General features: G+C 44.7%; 1 pseudogene; it reads left to right on the top strand.

Annotated features, from left to right (window-relative positions):
• Positions 1–6,706: 6,706 nt before the first annotated feature.
• On the top strand, positions 6,707–6,823 carry LOC126211032 (5S ribosomal RNA; annotated as a pseudogene).
• Positions 6,824–22,349: the final 15,526 nt, after the last annotated feature.

Genomic DNA, 22,349 nt, shown 5'->3' with positions numbered 1-22,349 from the left:
CAAGACCGTGTTCACTAACTACGCCTCCTAAATCGTTTATACAGGGTGTTACAAAAAGGTACGGCCAAACTTTCAGGAAACATTCCTCACACACAAAGAAAGAAAATATGTTATGTGGACATGTGTCCGGAAACGCTTACTTTCCATGTTAGAGCTCATTTTATTACTTCTCTTCAAATCACATTGATCGTGGAATGGAAACACACAGCAACAGAACGTACCAGCGTGACTTCAAACACTTTGTAACAGGAAATGTTCAAAATGTTCTCTGTTAGCGAGGATGAGGATACATACATCCTCCGCCGCATGGAACCGCCGATGCAGCGTATTGTATCACAGCCGTCCACAATACGAGCACGAAGAGTCTCTACATTTGGTTCCGGGGTTGCGTAGACAAGAGCTTTCAAATGCCCCCATAAATGAAAGTCAAGAGGGTTGAGGTCAGGAGAGTGTGGAGGCCATGGAATTGGTCCGCCTCTACCAATCCATCGGTCACCGAATCTGTTGTTGAGAAACGTACGAATACTTCGTCTGAAATGTGCAGGAGCTCCATCGTGTATGAACCACATGTTGTGTCGTACTTGTAAAGGCACACGTTCTAGCAGCACAGGTAGAGTATCCCGTATGAAATCATGATAACGTGCTCCATTGAGCGTAGGTGGACGAAATTAAAATGAGCTCTAACATGGAAATTAAGCGTTTCCGGACACATGTCCACATAACATCTTTTCTTTATTTGTGTGTGAGGATTGTTTCCTGAAAGTTTGGCCGTACCTTTTTGTAACACCCTTTATAGATAAGGAACAGCAGAGGGCCTATAACACTACCCTGGCGAACGCCTGAAATCTCTTCTGTTTTACTCCATTACTTTCCGTCAATTTCTACATACTGGGACTTGTATGACAGGAAGTCATGCATGTAGTCACATAATTGAGACGATGTTCTATAACCATGTAATTTCACAACAAGCCGCTTGTGAGGTGCAGTGTCAAAAGCCTTCTGTAAAACTAGAAGCACTGAATCAATTTGAAATCCCTTGACAGTAGCACTCAACACTTCGTGTGAATAAAGAAGTAGTTGTGCTTCACAAGAACGATGTGTTCAAAATCCGCGTTGACTATGTGTCGATAGATCGTTCTCTTCGAAGTAATTCATAATGCTGGATCACAGTATACGTTCCAAAATCCTGCTGCAAATCGACGTTAATGAAATACTCTTGTAATTTAGTGGATTACTTCTACTGCCTTTCTTGAATATTGGTGTGACCTGTACAACTTCCCAGTGTTGGGGTACGGATCTTTCGTCGAGTGAGTGGCTGTGTATGATGGTTAAGAGCAGCGCTATTGCATCAGCATACTCGGAAAGGAACCTAATTGATATAAAATCTGGACCGGAATACTTGCTTTCATTAAGTGATTTAAGATGCTTTACTACATCGATGATATCTACTTCTAAATCATTCATGTTCTTGATTCGAATTCCGGAATATTTACTTAGTCTTCTTTGGTGAAGAAATTAACTCTGCTGTAGCAACACTGTCATCGGCAGTACGAGTACATCTATTGGTACGGCGCAGAGAAAGCACTCAGTTTGCCCTTTTGCATGCATACTTTACATACGATCGGAATCTCTCTGGATTTTCTGCCATGTTTCGAGACCAAGTTTCGTTTTGGAAAAGATTATAAGCATTTTCGCATTGAAGTCTGAGCTAAATTTCGAGCTTCTGTAAAAGATCGCCAATTTTTGGAGGTTTTACGTTCTTTCAAATTTGGCACTCTTTTTTCATTGTTTCTGCTGCAGTGTTCTGCCACTTTGTGTACCATGGGGATCAGCTCCGCCTTTGTTAATTTGACAAACTGCCTATTGGCTTCTGTCTCGGGTTCTTCGGCCGACGTTCATCTAATGATTTTTCTGACGTTTCGCCAGCACGAGTGGCTGGCATTGTCAAAGCTTCACCCTCCATTGCCGGTGGTGAACTGGAGCCGAGCTCGCGGCCGCAGGCTATATGTACCTGAACAAGCGCGTGTGATAGTGAAGCTGTAGAAATCCAAAAACACGCGAACAGTTTCAACAAGAAAGAGGAAAGCCTTAAGGCAAACGGATCCTGGCTTCCCGTACTGCAGCGAACGACCGTCGCAGGTAGCAAGAGGAGAACCGCACCGGAAATGACCGCGGAGAAGCCCTCGGACGTTGGCGCGCCAGGTACATTTAGTCTGCGGCCGCGAGCTCGCCTCCAGTTCACCACCGGCAATGGAGGGTGAAGCTTTGACAATGCCAGCCACCCGTGCTGGCGAAACGTCAGAAAAATCATTAGATGAACGTCGGCCGAAGAACCCGAGACAGAAGCCAATAGGCAGTTTGTCAACAAGTGGCCACGAAAGCCTTAACAATTTTGTTAATTTATTTGATATAAATCTCTCAATTGATGCCGATACTATTTCTTTGAATTCAAGCCACATCTGGTCTACACTTAAGTTGTTAATATGGAAGGAGTGGAGATTGTCTCTCAGAAAGGCGTCAAGCGAATTTTTATCTGTTTTTTTGAATAGATAAGTTTATCGTTTATTGTTGATGGATTTGGGAATTACGGTATTTTTGTCTCGCTACGAGAATCCCGTGTTCACTAATTTCTGTATCCGTTTTGATGCTCGTTATTATCTCAGGATTATTTGTTACAAGAAGGTAAATTGTGCTTTCAAAATCGTTTAGTATTTGAGAGGCCTCATGAATCAATTGCTCGAAATAATTTCCAGAGAATGCGTATTACTGGATTTAAACATGTATTTTCAGCAACATATCGAGGGTAAACTCAAGTCACCACCAACTATAATTTTATGAGTCGGGCACGATGTGAAAGGATCCAATTAATATTTTATTCCGGTTTCAAAGAATAATCTCTACCCATAGTAACTCACAGGAACTATGTACTTCAGTTGAGCTACATTAACTACTTCTAACAGCCTGCGAAAGCCAAAGGTCCCGAGTTCGAGTCTCGGTCCGGCACACAGTTTTAATCTGCCAGGAAGTTTCATATCACCGCACACTCCACTGTAGAGCGAAAATATCATTCTAGCATTAAACCTCTCCATTGCCGGCCGGGCTGGCCGTGCGGTTCTAGGCGCTTCAGTCCGGAACCGCGAGACTGCTACCGTCGCAGGTTCGAATCCTGCCTCGGGCATGGATGTGTCTGATGCCCTTTGGTTAGTTAGGTTTAAAATGGCTCAAATGGCTCTGAGCACTATGTGACTTAACTTCTGAGGTCATCATTCGCCTAGAACTTAGAACCCTAACTAACCTAAGGACATCACACACATCCATGCCCGAGGCAGGATTCGAACCTGCGACCGTAGCGGTCGTTCGGCTCCAGATTGTAGCGCCTAGAACCGCACGGCCACTTTGGCCGGCAGTTAGGTTTAAGTAGTTTTAAGTTCTAGGGGACTGATGATCTCCGAAGTTAAGTCCCATAGTGCTCAGAGCCATTTGAACCAAACCTCTCCATTGCCAACTGTATTTAGCTCTAGGTTCTTCGTAACAATTTCCCTAAGCGGCCACATGACGGTCCTAAAACTGGAGCTCCCAGCTACCAATAGTCCCACCCTCTGTGACTGCCCAGACCTTACAGGCTGAGAGGCTGAGAGGTTGCCTCTGAATCAGGACAAGCGACTTCATCTTGCTTAGGGACATTGTCAGCCACAGACAGCGCCTCGTTCCTTTTGTCACACAAACTATGGGGGACCTACCTTCGGCCATCCAGGAAGCCTTTCGCCGCCTGCCACTCCCTGAGGTTACCCGCCACTCGATCACGTTGTGAGTGTGTGCGTGCTATTCTGTCATTCTGCGCAACGGATTAATCTGAGATGCACCGTTTACCCTGTGGCTCCAACAAGATGCAATTTCCACCCCCACACTACGACAGAAGTCAGACAGATGCTCCTAACGTTCTAAAGAGTAATGCCTGAAAAACTTTCAGCAATAAATATCTTCTGCAGTCGTCCGCTGTAAGGAAATGACACAAAAAATCACAAAATTTCTTACGTAACTAGTGGGATACTCGGGTACTGGAGTAGTGCTAGTTAGTGTAAGAAAAACATGAAACTAACGAAAATTATTATTTTATTTTTTGCTAAAGTTCTGAGAAATCACAATGGCACTTTTAGTTATGAACTGAACAAGTAATTTCTGGGTTCTTTTTCGGAATGTGAAGTTGCCTCTCAAGGATGGAATTCGCTAATGAAAATTCTATACAACGTTTAAGATTGTTATTGACTTGGCAGAATGGCTGAGAGCCACGCCTACTCAACTTGAATAGTTATCCATTAGAATGTTGCTAGGTACGGTCGAAGCCGTCGTGTGTGAAATGCAGTGAAGTGTACTGTTGTGGAGGAAATATGGGGCTCGCAATAGTTGTAGCGCACAATACCGTAGGCTGCGATGACTGCTGTCTGCGCCGCTCGCTGCTGACAAATAAGATAACTCTTGTTCTATCTGGATTGACCTTCGCCAATCAAACTCTCCCTACGCCTTGATGAAGGCAAGGACTCCTATTCGCCCCTAGTCTAACTATTGGCGTGGTACACTTGTCATAAAACCAGTCCACCGGGATGCCACTCAAAAATTCACTCACAGGCGTTTAACTATAACTCTGTCTGTTCACGCCGCATAATAAGTGTGGCGCCAACACAGTGAACAATGCTTAATCGCAAGGACAATATAGATTCGCACTCCGATTCGCTCTCGACAGAGGTGCTCTCCCAGTGAAGTACTGAGGAGAGACTTGTTCCTCACTCTTTGAGTACACGTATGAGCGCGCATGCTCTCGTTACGTGTTCTCGCTCCAAGAGCGACAATGGAACGGCCCCTCTCCACACAGAGACGTGAAGGGGTAAATCTTTCAGTCTCTTCCATTAATCCTTCAGCTCAAGGCGTCAGAAATATCGTCTGCCAATCAGAATTGCTCTTCTGAAACGGGAAAATGACGTTTCGTTTAAGGCGACCATTCCGGAAATCTGTAGCATCGGCGTTTGGCTTTTGCTGTCTCCTTGTGAAAGCCTCTGATAGTGTGTGCTATGTTTGTAAAGAATGCGTAGGCTGGGCGCTCCCACACAATGTAGCAGAATTTGCTTTTAAGCCGAAAATGGGGCCGTTCTTCCTTCCACTCGGGAAAACGCTGTCTGCTCTATGGGCGGTCACCGGCCGACATATATAGGCTGAGCCATCCTCTGAAGGGACCAGCCCACCGGAGTGCGGTTTGCATCTCCTGAACTAAAAGCCCCTGCAACCGTCGTGTCTTGAATGTGCGTGTGTACTCCAGCCTCGAGTATTTCAATCTCGGTGTGCATTTGCGATTTATTAGTTATTTGCATATTGTTTACATGAATTCATACAACATTGACTTTATCTTATCGAGTTTGGGTTCGAATGAAGCGTATTGATGTGCTGAATATGATTGTGAGGGCGGAATATGCAAGCAATGAAGGTCAGGAGACCACGACGTCTTACAACGTGTGAGGGGCCAACCTCAGTGCGAGTTGTAACTGGGCTGGCCACCGGTATGGACTGATCGGTGGAATCGTGGGTTGTGCTGGACGTCTGTTGGATCCCCACAACTGGTCCACAACGGTGATACCCATCCACTGCAGCCTCAAGCAGAATAACCGAAGCCAACAGAGCCTGGAGCTGAGAGCAAAGAGTCACCAATGCAGCTCCCATCCGCACACAGCAATCACAATCCGTATTGATACTAAAGACGGTAGAAAACTAGACTACACAGACAAATAAACGACTTACAACACTCGACATGAAACTCTACTGCAGGCACTGATGAAAACGCAAAAACTGTGCCTGGTAAGATTAAAACACAGAGATTCAAAAACCAAACTACCAAACTGCACAGATGAGACTCAATGATTCGCTCTAGGTTGGGAACTTGTAAAATATAACAAAATCTGTTGCTTCATGACACAAACTAAGAAGAGAAAACTGTGTCTATTTAATATTAAACTAACAAGTAGATATTCAAAAACGAAACCACCAAAACACACAGGTGAAACTGTGTACTTCACACCTGGTTGGGAGCTCATAAAATGTCACAAAATCGTTTACTTCTGTGTTACGTCTGGTAGTCGGCCAGCGCCTGCTGCCTGACTTGACTGGATAGACTCGAGGTAAAACCACTTCTTTCACTACCATGGTATCATTCTCTAGATACTCTAATTGCAGCGCACAGCTTTCATACTGATGCCGTAATTACCCTGAGTTAAACTCTTCTCACGAATAGGCCATGAAGGCGCAACGGTACCGACCGACCGCCGCGTCATTCTCAACCCGCAGACGTCACCAGATGCGGGTATGGAGGGGCACGTGATCAACACACTGCTGCCCCAGCCATATGCCTGTTTACGAGACCGGAGCCACTACTTCTCAGTCAAGTAGCTCCTCAGTTTGCCTCACAAGGACTGAGTGTACCACGCTTGCCAACAGCGCACGGCAGACCAGATGGTCACCCATCCAAGTGCCAGCCCTGCACGACAGTGCTTAACTTTAGTGATCTGACGGGTACCGGTGCTGCCACTGCGGCAAACGCGGAGTGCTGTGGTTATGAAATGGTATAAACAGACTTTTTCCATTCATTTCATGAGTCCTATTATTAGATCAAACAAAGATGATTTATTTGTAAACTTTCTTTTATTGTTTCTTATGAAATGGGGGCAACGGCCTTGCCACAGTGGATACACCGGTTCCCGTGAGATCACTGAAGTTAAGCGCTGTCGGGCGTGGTCGGCACTTGGATGGGTGACCATCCAGCCGCCATGCGCTGTTGCCATTTTTCGGGGTGCACTCAGCCTCGTCATGCCAATTGAGGAGCTACTCGACCGCATATTAGCGGCTCCGGTCAAAGAAAACCATTTTAACGACCGGGAGAGCGGTGTGCTGACCACACGCCCCTCCTATCCGCATCCTCACCTGAGGATGATACGGCGGTCGGATGGTCCCGATGGGCCACTTGTGGCCTGAAGGCCGAGTGCTGTGCTTATGAAATGGTATAAACAGACTTTTTCCATTCATTTCATGAGTCCTATTATTAGAGCAAACATTCTTAAAGATGATTTATTTTTTAGCTGTATTTTTTGCATTTTTGTCACCTCAGTGAGAATACCTTCTGACTTGAATATACTCCAATTTTCACTTTTTTATTTATTATCGTAATTATTACAGCGACACAACTGGCACCATTGCATTCTTTTCATATATGATTAAATCAGTACGATCACTTTCCGATATTTTCGTACTATTTCACCCATTCTTCGATCTGTGTTGTGCTAATGGTTCAGTAGCCAGCATTGCCCAGGCATTTAGTCGTCTATTATTCGATCTCTTTTTCCCCCTCTTTGTATCCATCACTCTCCCTCCTCTCTCTGTCCATCACCTCCTCCCGTCGGTGCCCACCTATTCCTTCCCCCTCTCTGCCTGTTTATCTGTATCTCTCCATTCTCTAGGTCATCAACTGCACCTCAATATAAGGTGTCTGACTCGGAATTTTAATCCCACTCTGCCGCGCGGGATTAGCCGAGCGGTCTTACGCGCTGCAGTCATGGAGTATTCGACTGGTCCCAGCGGAGGAGGTTCGAGTCCTCCCTACGGCATGGACATGTGTGTTTGTCCTTAGGATAATTTACATTAAGTAGTGTGTAAGCTTAGGGACTGATGACCTTAGCGGTTAAGTCCCATAAGATGTCACACACATTTGAACATTTTTGAATCCCACTCTAGAACCTTTCATTTATTTCTATCATTGCTTCCAGGCTATATAGTTTGAACAGTAGGGATGAAAGATTCCATCTGTCATATTGCCTTTTCCGTTTCAGTATTTCGTCCTTGTACTCCCAGTCTAATTTCCCCTCTCTTGAATCTTCCACATACCAGTACTGTATATCACCTGTCTTTCCCTGTACGTCATTCTTATTTTTCTCAGAATTTCGAAAATCTTGCACCATATTGTAATATCGAACTCATTACCTAGATCTACAACTCTTGATTTTTCTTCAGTCTTGCTTCTACACACATCATATAAAATTTTGCATCACCCCAGTTCCCAGAACTCCTGAAGATAGACGTTGACTGTGGATGTTGTATGACACAGCCCCTTTGACTGTTCAGAGATGTCAGTAAACCTGCCCAAATATGTAAACAACAATGCATGAGCAGCGCCTATTAGACGGAGACGATCTGACAGCCGAGCAGTTCCAGTCATTCAACCAGGAAGTACACAGATCGTGTTGTCTGTAGCTCGACCATGCCTAGACGGTCAGTACCGCGGTTCGATCGCATTCGAATTGTTACTTTGTACCAGAAAGGGCTCTCGACGAGGGAAGTGTCCAGACGTCTCTGAGTGAACCAAAGCGATGCTGTTAGAACATGGAGGAGATACAGAGAGACAGGAACTGTAGATGACAAGCCTCGCTCTGGACTCTCAAGGGCTACTACTGCAATGGATGACCGCTACCTGTGGATTATGGCTCGGAGGAATAATGCTGAATAATGCTTTTCGTGCAGCCACAGGACGTCGTGTTATGACTCAAGCTGTGCGCAATAGGCTGCACGATGCGCAACTTCATTCCCGACGTCCATGGCGAGGTTCATCTATACAACCACAACGTGCAGCGCGGTACAGGTGGGCCCAACAACATGGCGAATGGACCGCTCAGGATTGCCATCACTTTCTCTTCACCGATGAGTGTCGCATATGTCTTCAAGCAGACAATCGTCGGAGACGTGTTTGTAGGCAACCTGGTCAGGCTGAACGCCTTGGACACACTGTCCAGCTAGTGCAGAAAGGTGGAGGTTCCCTGATGTTTTGCAATCGTCTGAGACGTGTTTGTAGGCAACCTGGTCAGGCTGAATGCCTTGGACACACTATCCAGCTAGAGCAGAAAGGTGGAGATTCCCTGCTGTTGTGGGGTGGCATTATGTGGAGCCGACGTACGCCGCTGATGGTCATGGAAGGCGCCGTAACGGCTGTACGATACGTGAATGCCATATCGTCAGCATATTTTCAAGGCATTCGTCTTCATGGACGACAATTCGCTGCCCCATCGTTCACATCTTGTGAATGACTTCCTTCAGGATAACTACGTCGTTCGACTAGAGTGGCCAGCGTGTCCCAGACATGAACCCTGCGGAACAAACCTAGGTTAAAAGGAAAAGAGCTGGTTTTGGACGACGTGACCCACTGAGGGATCCACGCCGAATCGCCGTTGAGGAGTGGGACAATCAGGACCAACAGTGCGTTGCTGAACTTGCGGATAGTAGGCAACGATGAATACAGGTATGCTTCAATGCAAGATGACGTGCTACTGGTTATTAGACGTACCGTTGTGTACAGCACTCTCGACCACCACCTCTGAAGGTCTCGCTGTATGGTGGTACAACATTCGATGTGTGTTTTTGATGAGCAATAAAATGGGCGGAAATGTTGTTTAGGCTGATCACTATTCCAATTTTCTGTACAGGTTCCGGAACTCTCGGAACCGAGGTGACGCAAAACATTTTTTTCATGTATTATGAAGCGCAAACTCAGGACTGCCTCTCTGCTACCTTTATCTTTCCTAACACCAAACTGATGGTCATCTAACAGCTTAATTTTTCTTTCCCATTGCCTTGTACATTATTCTTATTAGCAGTTTTGATGTACCTGATGCTAAGCACATTGTGCGATAATTTGCGCCGCTATCTGTCCATGCTAACTTCAGAACTATGTGGGTAGTATTTTTTCCGAAACTCCGATAGTACGTCGCCAGTCTGACAGATTCTACGTATCAACCTGAACAGCCATTTGGTTGCCATTTCTCCAATGATTTTAAATATTCCGATGGAATGCTATTATTCCTTCTTCTTTCTTTGATATGAAGTATTCCAAAGCTCTTTTAACTTGTCACGAACCCTGAATCTCCTTTGTCTTCCTTGCTGACTGTACTTTCTTATTCTATCAAATCAGTGGAGAACTCTTCCTCCTTCCACAGCCATTCAGTGTACTCTCTCCTTCTCCCCACTTCGCTTCTGAATTAAGAAGTAGTCAGTACTTCCGATTAACATTTCTTTTTCGATTATTTCACATTTTCCCTGCAGCCATTTCGCCTTTATATTTATAATGCTGTATTCCTGTCTTTCCCTGAACATTTTTATACTTACTCCTTTCGTCGATCAGTTGACGTATTTATTCTGTTACCGAAGCTTTCTTCGATCAGTTGACGTATTTATTCTGTTACCGAAACTTACTTTGCAGCTATCTTCCTTATACCTATATTTGATTGTCCAAAATTTGTGACTCCTGTTTTTAGAGATATCCACTCCTCTTCAACTGAAATGTGTACTGTGACATTCCTTATCACAGTATCCAAATACTTTGCCAAATTCAAACGCTTCTCATCATTCCCCAATGCTTCGGCATCTCACTTCTTTCCATCCTTATTCTTCCATATGATTCTCAGAAACTTCAGTCTACTCCACATAATTATCAAACTGTGATCGGAATCTATGTCTGCTCCTTGATACGTCTTACAATCGAATATCTGATTTTGGAAGCTTTGTGTGACCATGATGTGGTTCAGCTGGAATCTTTCTCTGTCTCTGTGTCTTATCCAGGTATACCTTCTACTTTTGTGAATACTGAACGAAGTACCCGCTGTTACAATCTGAAATCAGTTGCAGAACTCAATTACTCAGTTACCTTTTTCCTCTTTGATTCATGCTCCGTATATCACATTCTGTTGTGAATAGGATACCTGAAATAGTAGAACTGTACCTGTCGGGATACCAATTCGATTCTACACAGAGTACGCGAAAGAACTTGCCCCCCTTCTAACAGCCGTGTACCGCAAGTCTCGAGAGGAACGGGGGTTCCAAATGATTGGAAAAGAGCACAGGTAGTCCCAGTCTTCAAGAAGGGTCGTCGAGCAGAGGCGCAAAACTATAGAGGAAGGCACAGTTCCGCACTGTCGCCTGATAAGCAAAGTAAGAGCCTACGGAATATCAGACCAGCTGTGTGGCTAGATTGAAGACTTTTTAGCAAACAGAAGACAGCATGTTGTTCTCAATGGAGAGACGTCTACAGATGTTAAAGTAACCTCTGGCGTGCCACAGGGGAGTGTTGTGGGACCATTGCTTTTCACAATATATATATATATATATATATATATATATATATATATATATATATATATATATATATATATATATATATGACCTAGTAGATAGTGTCGGAAGATCCATGCGGCTTTTCGCAGATGATGTCGTAGTATACAGAGAAGTTGCAGCATTAGAAAATTGCAGGGAAATGCAGGAAGATCTGCAGCGATTAGGCACTTGGTGCAGAGAGTGGCAACTGACCCTTTACATAGACAAATGTAATGTATTGCGAATACATAGAAAGAAGGATCCTTTATTGTATGATTATATGATAGCGGAACAAATACTGGTAGCACTTACTTCTGTAAAATATCTGGGAGTATGCATGCGGAACGATTTCAAGTGGAATTACCATATAAAATTGATTGTTGGTAAGGCGGGTGCCAGGTTGAGATTCATTGGGAGAGTCCTTAGAAAATGTAGTCCATCAACAAAGGAGGTGGTTTACAAAACACTCATTCGACCTATACTTGAGTATTACTCATCAATGTGGGATCCGTACCAGCTCGGGTTGACAGAGGAGATAGAGAAGATCCAAAGAAGAGCGGCGCGTTTCGTGATAGGGTTATTTGGTAAGCGTGATAGCGTTACGGAGATGTTTAGCAAACTCAAGTGGCAGACTCTGCAAGAGAGGCGCTCTGCATCGCGGCGTAGCTTGCTGTCCAGGTTTTGGAGAGGGTGCGTTTCTGGGTCAGGTATCGAATATGTTGCTTCCCCCTACTTATACCTCCCGAGGAGATCACGAATGTAAAGTTAGAGAGATTCGAGCGCGCACGGAGGCTTTCCGGCAGTCGTTCTTCCCGCGAAGCAGACGCGAGTGGAACAGGAAAGGGAGGTAATGACAGTGGCACGTAAAGTGCCCTCCGCCACACACCGTTGGGTGGCTTGCGGAGTATAAATGTAGATGTAGATGTAGAAATCCTAGCACACCGTTGGCGACAAACCAGCGACAAGACCGTCGCTGTGGAGGCACGTCAGCATGCAACATGACCTGTACGTACTCTATATGGTACAGGTAGCTGCCGGTTTGAATGTTCCACACGGTAGTCCGGCATATTCCATGCTGCCTCGTAGAGGGGCTAGCAAAGAGACCACTGTGTGAAGTGAGAATAGCTGTTAGAATGTGATGCTTCAATAACGCTAGTAAAACATTATTTAAGTTCAAGCATTTGTTCTCATTGTTTACAAATCGTCGTTCTTCCACACCAGCTTCGGATGTTGCTCAGTCACTGGCATATTGGATTCTAGCCGACGACCGTCGAGTCAGCACAGCATCTGCACGCCCAAGAAAAGGTGTCAGCGACGATGACGCCGCGGCATATTTCCAGCAAGCAGGCATGGCAGTTGCCCAGCATAAAGTGGTTGTCTTGGACCACCTGCTGCAGTGTCCTCAGTCTTACTCGGAATTCTCCAACGACCCTTGATGACACATGTGCAATGGTGGTTGGTAATCGTGTGATCTCTCTACTGGCAGGCTGATTTCAGCACTCTTAGGCGCCTGAGTGGTGAACTGCAATGTGGATCCCAAGAGGCCCTGTTGCTAGCTTCTGCGTTGAAGCTGTGGCGCCCTCGCACTCCAACCGCGTGCTGATATTGCCGACGCCGTAGAGCTGCTACTGGCACAGCTCTCGCAGTGGAGTTGAGACACGATGCGGGGTGACGTAGGTCCCCGTTGGTGAACGGGACACAGAAATGCGAACTCGTACGATGGATGCTTCTTCTGAATTAAGATTGAATGATTCATTGCCTGGATATGCAGTAGTTGTTAAATCTTATCTCATCCGCATCGTACACACCGCCAATTGCGAGGAAACATTGTAATTACCAGTCTTCTCGTACGTTGTTGGCTCGTTGCTATGGAGTTGTTGAACCTGTATGAAGCGAGATCCACAGATACTCTTTGATCGCGTCTGAGTGAACCTACACCGTAATGTTAAAAAAAGTTCAAAAGTTCTCTTGAAGTAGGTATTTTGATATTCAGATTAAATTATCCCTGCTGAACAGTCGTTGGTTAACTATCATTGATTATTTCACTTAATAATGTAGTCCACGCTTCATATTTCACTTGGAACAGTTTATTGTTCCTTGGCCACTACATACTTTATAACTTTCGCACCACACGCACACGCAGTTGGTTGGTAAAGTCAGTTCTATTAAAATCAAGTTTCTTGACAATTACGACAACTTGACTCTTCAGCGTAATTGTATTATCTTCGTGAAGTCGTGTAATTGTGTCCTACTCGAGACTAATTGAGTGTAGTCCTTTGATATACTATCCACTCTTCTTTTAGTTCCAACTATTTGAAAGTCAAGTCCAATATTCACCAGTTCAATTAATCCGTTATGCACCGTTAAACGCGTTAAACGCGTCTATCAGTTCCTGTCGCTGCTTAGAAAATCAGTTTCTGAAGTTCGTGAATCACGTCACGCAAGAAACACTTCTGAACACAAAACAATCTCGTCGCGTTCTGTACTCTCAATAACTACGACAAGAATTGTTCTCGCACGTCTTTACAGGACGAGAGCCAGCAAGCGACTTCTTCTGTGAAAGAGTATTGTAGGTGTATTGAATTTCTTCGTTGCGCTTACAACTCTCTTCCACATAAAACTTATCTGTGACTAATATCACATTGGACTTAGCTTTCTAGATATTAATTGCAATTATCACTTGGATATTTGTCCATTAATTAAATCTGAGGTTTCTTCCTCCTCTTTTCATAACAAAAGCTCTCAATGACGTATAATGTTGTTGTTATCAAAACTTCTTGGTGTTAGCTTATCGGCAAAGATGTCGTATTTGCCATGATAACTCTTCCCTACTTCATATTATGGTATTCTGTCTTAACTGACTTTAAGGGGTTCGTTGGGGTGTTACAAAGCTCAACACTGGTAGCACCCTGGTGTTGTCAGAAGACTCTCAGTTTCTCTGTCAGTAGCTGGTAGGTGGTGAGCAGCATGTTCATCACTCAAAGGCCTTCGTCTTGAGAACATCTTCAGCTAGTTCATAGTGCTGGAGCACCTTGGACATAGATTCATTAGAGTACCATAACCATGGGATCGAGTGCCATTACTGTGCCTACCATCAATCCCAATGATGAATTCACGACAAGAGCTGGTGAGCTTGGATATTTAAAGGGAACTGGCTGTGATGCGGAGGAGGCTTGGTTCGTAATGACCACGTGTGTCCTGCTTATTATGACATATTCATTTAGTGGGCTGTTAACTGCTGTGTCAGCACCTCTCACCTCCTGTGGAAGAGACAGAATTTCTTGGAACATGTTTTACGAGTTAATGAATATGCTCATCTCACTTCCTTTGGTTTTCTGTCACATTCTCCTTGCTGCTGAATGCGTATCTTCACTCGACAGACGGCGTCCTAATGTGCTGACGACCTGATCCACTTGCGACATACTTGCGACTTCCTGCTTCCGACTGTCTGTGTCATGACAATGTGAGTGATTTTTAATAAAATTTCTCTAATTTCTGTCCCTTACTATTTTGTGCTTTAACACTGGGACTATGTTCTAGAAATACCTGCTCCTCCAAGGCCTTTGTGTATATCAGGCGCATCCACACATTCATGTTTACCCATTCTGGTAAACTTGTCTGTGTTACGCAAGTACCGAAACGCTTTTGCAAACAATGTCAATAGTTGAAAGCAACACCGTCAAACACGTTTCATCTCAAAATTCAAGTAAGTGTACATCCATGTGGAGTGCAGTTCCGGCTATATGTTAGCTTACCCTTTCAGGGATCGTTTTCTGCAGTTTGTCTCCATTTAGCAAAACTATCCCATACATTTTTTCAGCGTTTCAGTTTTCCCCTCTTTGCTTAGTACCAGCTTGTTATCTGAGCTATTGATTATACAGTTGCTTCTCTGTTCTGCGCCGGCCGCTGGTGGCCGAGCGGTTCTGGCCCTTCAGTCTGGAACCGCGCGACCGCTACGGTCGCAGGTTCGAATCCTGCCTCGGCCATGGATGTGTGTGTTGTCCTTAGGTTAGTTAGGTTTAAGTAGCTCTAAGTTCTAGGGGACTTATGACCTCAGCAGTTGAGTCCCATAGTGCTCAGAGCCATTTGAACCTCTGTTCTGCTAATGTTTTAATTTCCCTAAACGTGGCATCAGTCTTTCGCCATAGCCATGCATGCTTCTATAACCCTGCATTTTTTCCATTGCCATTCTGCATTTTGCGTCTATCACATTCTCAGACGTTTTCATTCCATTTTGCCTGCTTCATTTACTGCTTTTTTATGTTTTTTCCTTTCGCCATATAAGTAAAATACACTCCTGGAAATGGAAAAAAGAACACATTGACACCGGTGTGTCAGACCCACCATACTTGCTACGGACACTGCGAGAGGGCTGTACAAGCAATGATCACACGCACGGCACAGCGGACACACCAGGAACCGCGGTGTTGGCCGTCGAATTGCGCTAGCTGCGCAGCATTTGTGCACCGCCGCCGTCAGTGTCAGCCAGTTTGCCGTGGCATACGGAGCTCCATCGCAGTCTTTAACACTGGTAGCATGCCGCGACAGCGTGGACGTGAACCGTATGTGCAGTTGACGGACTTTGAGCGATGGCGTATAGTGGGCATGCGGGAGGCCGGGTGGACGTACCGCCGAATTGCTCAACACGTGGGGCGTGAGGTCTCCACAGTACATCGATGTTGTCGCCAATGGTCGGCGGAAGGTGCACGTGCCCGTCGACCTGGGACCGGACCGCAGCGACGCACGGATGCACGCCAAGACCGTAGGATCCTACGTAGTGCCGTAGGGGACCGCACCGCCACTTCCCAGCAAATTAGGGACACTGTTGCTCCTGGGGTATCGGCGAGGACCATTCGCAACCGTCTCCATGAAGCTGGGCTACGGTCCCGCACACCGTTAGGCCGTCTTGCGCTCACGCCCCAACATCGTGCAGCCCGCCTCCAGTGGTGTCGCGACGGGCGTGAATGGAGGGACGAATGGAGACGTGTCGTCTTCAGCGATGAGAGTCGCTTCTGCCTTGGTGCCAATGATGGTCGTATGCGTGTTTGGCGCCGTGCAGGTGGGCGCCACAATCAGGACTGCATACGACCGAGGCACACAGGGCCAACACCCGGCATCATGGTGTGGGGAGCGATCTCCTACACTGGCCGTACACCACTGGTGATCGTCGAGGGGACACTGAATAGTGCACGGTACATCCAAACCGTCATCGAACCCATCGTTCTACCATTCCTAGACCGGCAAGGGAACTTGCTGTTCCAACAGGACAATGCACGTCCGCATGTATCCCGTGCCACCCAACGTGCTCTAGAAGGTGTAAGTCAACTACCCTGGCCAGCAAGATCTCCGGATCTGTCCCCCATTGAGCATGTTTGGGACTGGATGAAGCGTCGTCTCACGCGGTCTGCACGTCCAGCACGAACGCTGGTCCAACTGAGGCGCCAGGTGGAAATGGCATGGCAAGCCGTTCCACAGGACTACATCCAGCATCTCTACGATCGTCTCCATGGGAGAATAGCAGCCTGCATTGCTGCGAAAGGTGGATATACACTGTACTAGTGCCGACATTGTGCATGCTCTGTTGCCTGTGTCTATGTGCCTGTGGTTCTGTCAGTGTGATCATGTGATGTATCTGACCCCAGGAATGTGTCAATAAAGTTTCCCCTTCCTGGGACAATGAATTCACGGTGTTCTTATTTCAATTTCCAGGAGTGTATCTTATTCGATATTCATGGATTTCTACAAGTCCCTCTGCTTATTTAATCCTCTGTAGCGTTGAAGAGAAGGATTTCTGGTCAGATACGTATCGGGTAATATCAACAGAAGCAGAAAATGGTATAACAGGTGTAGGATTCGTTATGAATAGGAAGGTAGGGCAGAGGGTGTGTTACTGTGAACAGTTGAGTGACAGGGTTGTTCTAATCAGAATCGACAGCAGACCAACACCGACAACGATAGTTCAGGTATACATGCCGACGTCGCAAGCTGAAGATGAACAGATAGAGAAAGTGTATGAGGATATTGAAAGGGTAATGCAGTATGTAAAGGGGGACGAAAATCTAATAGTCATGGGCGACTGGAATGCAGTTGTAGGGGAAGGAGTAGAAGAAAAGGTTACAGGAGAATATGGGCTTGGGACAAGGAATGAAAGAGGAGGAAGACTAATTGAGTTCTGTAACAAGTTTCAGCTAGTAATAGCGAATACCCTGTTCAAGAATCACAAGAGGAAGAGGTATACTTGGAAAAGGCCGGGAGATACGGGAAGATTTCAATTACATTACATCATGGTCAGACAGAGATTCCCAAATCAGATACTGGACCGTAAGGCGTACCCAGGAGCAGATATAGACTCAGATCACAATATAGTAGTGATGAAGAGTAGGCTGAAGTTCAAGACATTAGTCAGGAAGAATCAATACGCAAAGAAGTGGGATACGGAAGTACTAGGGAATGACGAGATACGGAACCGCGGGACTGCTACGGTCGCAGGTTCGAATCCTGCCTCGGGCATGGGTGTGTGTGATGTCCTTAGGTTAGTTAGGTTTAAGTAGTTCTAAGTTCTAGGGGACTTATGACCTAAGATGTTGAGTCCCATAGTGCTCAGAGCCATTTGAACCATTTGAATGACGAGATACGTTTGAAGTTCTCTAACGCTATGGATACAGCGATAAGGACAGTACAGTTGAAGAGCAATGGAGATCTCTAGAAAGGGCCATCACAGAATTTGGGAAGGAAAACATAGGTACAAAGAAGGTAGCTGCGAAGAAACCATGGGTAACAGAAGAAATACTTCAGTTGATTGATGAAAGGAGGAAGTACAAACATGTTCCGGGGAAATCAGGAATACAGAAATACAAGTCGCTGAGGAAAGAAATAAATAGGAAGTGCTGGGAAGCTAAGACGAAATGGCAGCAGGAAAAATGTGAAGACATCGAAAAAGATATGATTGTCGGAAGGACAGACTCAGCATACAGGAAACTCAAAACAACCTTTGGTGACATTAAAAGCAACAGTGGTAACATTAAGAGTGCAACGGGAATTCCACTGTTAAATGCAGAGGAGAGAGCAGATAGGTGGAAAGAATACACTGAAAGCCTCTATGAGGGTGAAGATTTGTCTGATGTGATAGAAGAACAAACAGGAGTCGATTTAGAAGAGATAGGGGATCCAGTATTAGAATCGGAATTTAAAAGAGCTTTGGAGGACTTATGGTCAAATAAGGCAGAAGGGATAGATAACATTCCATCATAATTTCTAAAATCATTGGGGGAAGTGGCAACAAAACGACTATTCACGTAGGTGTGCAGAATATATGAGTCTGGCGACATACCATCTGACTTTCGGAAAAGCATCATCCACACAATTCCGAAGACGGCAAGAGCTGACAAGTGCGAGAATTATCGTACAAACAGCTTAACAGCTCATGCATCGAAGCTGCTTACAAGATTAATATACAGAAGAATGGAAAAGAAAATTGAGAATGTGCTAGGTGACGATCAGTTTGGCTTTAGGAAAAGTAAAGGGACGAGAGAGGCAATTCTGACGTTACGGCTAATAATGGAAGCAAGGCTAAAGAAAAATCAAGACACTTTCATAGGGTGGTCTAGCGGTTCTAGGCGCTCAGTCAGGAACCGCGCGACTGCTACGGTCGCAGGTTCGAATCCTGCCTCGGGCATGGATGTGTGTGATGTCCTTAGGTTAGTTAGGTTTAAGTAGTTCTAAGTTCTATGGGACTTATGACCACAGATGTTGAGTCCCATAGTGCTCAGAGCCATTTGAGCCAACTCTCATAGGGTTTGTCGACCTGGAAAAAGCGTTCAACAATATAAAATGGTGCAAAGTGTTCGAGATTCTGAAAAAAGTATGGGTAAGCTATAGAAAGAGACGGGTCATATACAATATGTACAACAACCAAGAGGGAATAATAAGAGTGGACGATCAAGAACGAAGTGCTCGTATTAAGAGGGGTGTAAGACAAGGCTGTAGCCTTTCGCCGCTACTATTCAATCTGTACATCGAGGAAGCAATGATGGAAATAAAAGAAAGGTTCAGGACTGGAAGTAAAATACAAGGTGAAAGGATATCAATGATACGATTCGCTGATGACATTGCTATCCTGAGTGAAAGTGAAGAAGAATTAAATGATCTGCTGAACGGAATGAACAGTCTAATGAGTACACAGTATGGTTTGAGAGTAAATCGGAGAAAGGCGAAGGTAATGAGAAGTAGTAGAAATGAGAACAGCGAGAAACTTAACATCAGGATTGATGGTCACGAAGTCAATGAAGTTAAGGAATTCTGCTACCTAGGCAGTAAAATAACCAATGACGGACGGAGCAAGGAGGACATCAAAAGCAGACTCGCTATGGCACAAAAGGCATTTCTGGCCAAGAGAAGTCTACTAATATCAAATACCGGCCTTAATTTGAGGAAGAAATTTGTGAGGATGTACGTCTGGAGTACAGCATTGTATGGTCGTGAAACATGGACCGTGGGAAAACCGGAACAGAAAAGAATCGAAGCATTTGAAATGTGGTGCTATAGACGAATGTTGAAAATTAAGTGGACTGATAAGGTAAGGAATGAGGAGGTTCTACGCAGAATCTGAGAGGAAAGGAATATGTGGAAAACTCGATAAGGAGAAGGGACCGTATGATAGGACATCTGCTAAGACATGAGGGAATGACTTCCATGGTACTAGAGGGAGCTGTAGAGGGCAAAAACTGTAGAGGAAGACAGAGATTGGAATACGTCCAGCAAATAATTGAGGACGTAGGTTGCAAGTGCTACTCTGAGATGAAGAGGTTAGCACAGGAACGGAATTCGTGGCGGGCCGCATCAAACCAGTCAGTAGACTAATCATATAAAAAAAAACGTTCACCATTGTACCTTTCAAAGCTTCCCATTTATGTTCTACTCAACCTTACTCCTTTCCCCTGTCTCATTCAGTCGTTGATCAATGTTTTCTTTGCAGGTCTCAGCACCCTCTGCCTTTTTTTTATTTTTTTTTACTTTTAAATTTTTATTTTTAATTCTTTTTGAAAATTTTTAATTTAATTTTTTAAAATTTTCTAGTATCTTTCTTAAAATTTATTCCGTTATCATCTCCTTATTTCCCTGTCTGTAATTTCTTGCGTTCTAATTTGCAGTTCAGAATTAATAAATTATGCTTCGAATCCAAGTGTGCTCCTGGAAATATTTCTCAACGTAAAATCTAATTACGAAATAGTTTACTATCATATAATCTAGCTGCAGTCTTTGTGTGCCTCGAGATCTCTTCCATGAATGCAACATTCCTTCACGATTCTTCAACCAAGTGTTTACAGTAATTAAATTGTGCTTATAATGCAGCTGCCTCTTTCGTTCTCGCCCATTCCTCATTCGCCTATAATGTTACATTCTTTTCCTTTTGTACTGTCGTGTTCCTGTCCCATATCATAGTTTAACTTTCCGTTCACTTGAGAAACTGTGTAATTTCTGTCACCTCGTCACACATTCTTTCAATCTTTTCACCATCAGCATAGTTGACACACGTACTACTCTATTGGGCCTAGCTATTCATCTTCGCCGCGATAACGGGCTGTGCTGCTCATGATAGCTCACTTGCATTCCTATTTCCTAATTAACTCATAGTCTATTCCTACATTATCCCTACTTGATTTTGCATTTATAAGCCTGTACTCACCTGACTAGAAGTCTTCTGCATCCTGCCGCCACATTTCCTTAATTTCTTTTACACCTATAAATTTCTCCTCTAAAATTCCCTAACCTGCCGACTCGATTACTGGATCCAAAAATCCACTCAAAGAGCGCTGGTTTTGGTTTCGCTGACGATAGTATTCCTTTGTGGGGTCCAAGCGTGAATATCCGAATGAGGGTCTATTTTACCTATGTAGAGAGAGAGAGAGAGAGAGAGAGAGAGAGAGAGAGGGGGAGAAGGGGGGGGAGAAAGAGAAGAGGGAGGAGGCGGAGGTGGGACGCAGACTTGATGAAGGAAAAGAAATAAAACAGATTATTCAGAAAAGTAAGTATGTAGTACTCAAATGAGTGGCAATCGATTGAAACAGATTGACGGCTACATCACGGAATATTCATAGAGAGATTGTGAAACGGCCCGTTAGAAAAATTATACATGACTGTGTTTAAACTGACCCACAACATTTTTAGCGCAACGGAATCTGACTTTCAATAATCCCTACAATAGAATGGCCCTGACTAACATTAACCTATACCTTTCACAAATCACTTACAAAAATCTTCGTTACTCAAGCTACTGCAATACAGCGAGCGCCACTACTGCCAGCTAAATAAAAGATTCAAAATACTGAAGGCACTAACTACTGATAGGCATAGTTAGCAAATGAAAGATTTTGATAGAGAACAAACAGTGTATTTACCTTAATAGTGTTCAAAAGTAATTATATATATATATATATATATATATATATATATATATATATATATATATATATATAGTGTCACCGCTAGACACCACACTTGCTAGGTGGTAGCTTTAAATCGGCCGCGGTCCATTAGTGTGGTGTCACCGCTAGACACCACACTTACTAGGTGGTAACTTAAATCGGCCGCGGTCCTGTAGTACATGTCGGACCCGCGTGTCGCCACTGTGTAATCGCAAACCTAGCGCCACCTTATGGCAGGTCACAAGACACGGACATGACCTCGCCCGAGTTGTACGGACGACATAGCTTGCGACCAGACGTACCAAGTCTTCCTCTCATTTGCCGAGAGACAGATAGAAGCCTTCAGCTTAGTCCATAGCTACTACCTAGCAAGGCGCCATTTGTATCAGTGCTAATAGCGTACTAATATTCAAGAGAGATGTATTCCAACAAGAGAATAAAGATAAGTATTAAACGCATCTACGTACTTTTCCTCTTATTCATTAATAAGTCTCCTGTTCCAGTACTTCAAGCCCGTCTGCGTTAGTTTAGCGTGCACCTAGCTACCTCATTGTGTCTAGACTGTATGACTAGACACAACAATTAGTACATGTCGGACCCGCGTGTCGCCACTGTCAGGATCGCAGACCGAGCGCCACCACAAGGCAGGTCTCGAGAGACTGACTAGCACTCGCCCCAGTTGTACGGACGACATTGCTAGCGACTACACGTACGAAGCCTTTCTCTCATTTGCCGAGAGCCCGTTAGAATAGC

The sequence above is a fragment of the Schistocerca nitens genome, chromosome 10 (assembly GCF_023898315.1).
Source record: "Schistocerca nitens isolate TAMUIC-IGC-003100 chromosome 10, iqSchNite1.1, whole genome shotgun sequence".
NCBI classification, from domain to species: Eukaryota; Metazoa; Arthropoda; class Insecta; order Orthoptera; family Acrididae; genus Schistocerca; species Schistocerca nitens.
This window is presented reverse-complemented; position numbering and strand designations above follow the sequence as displayed.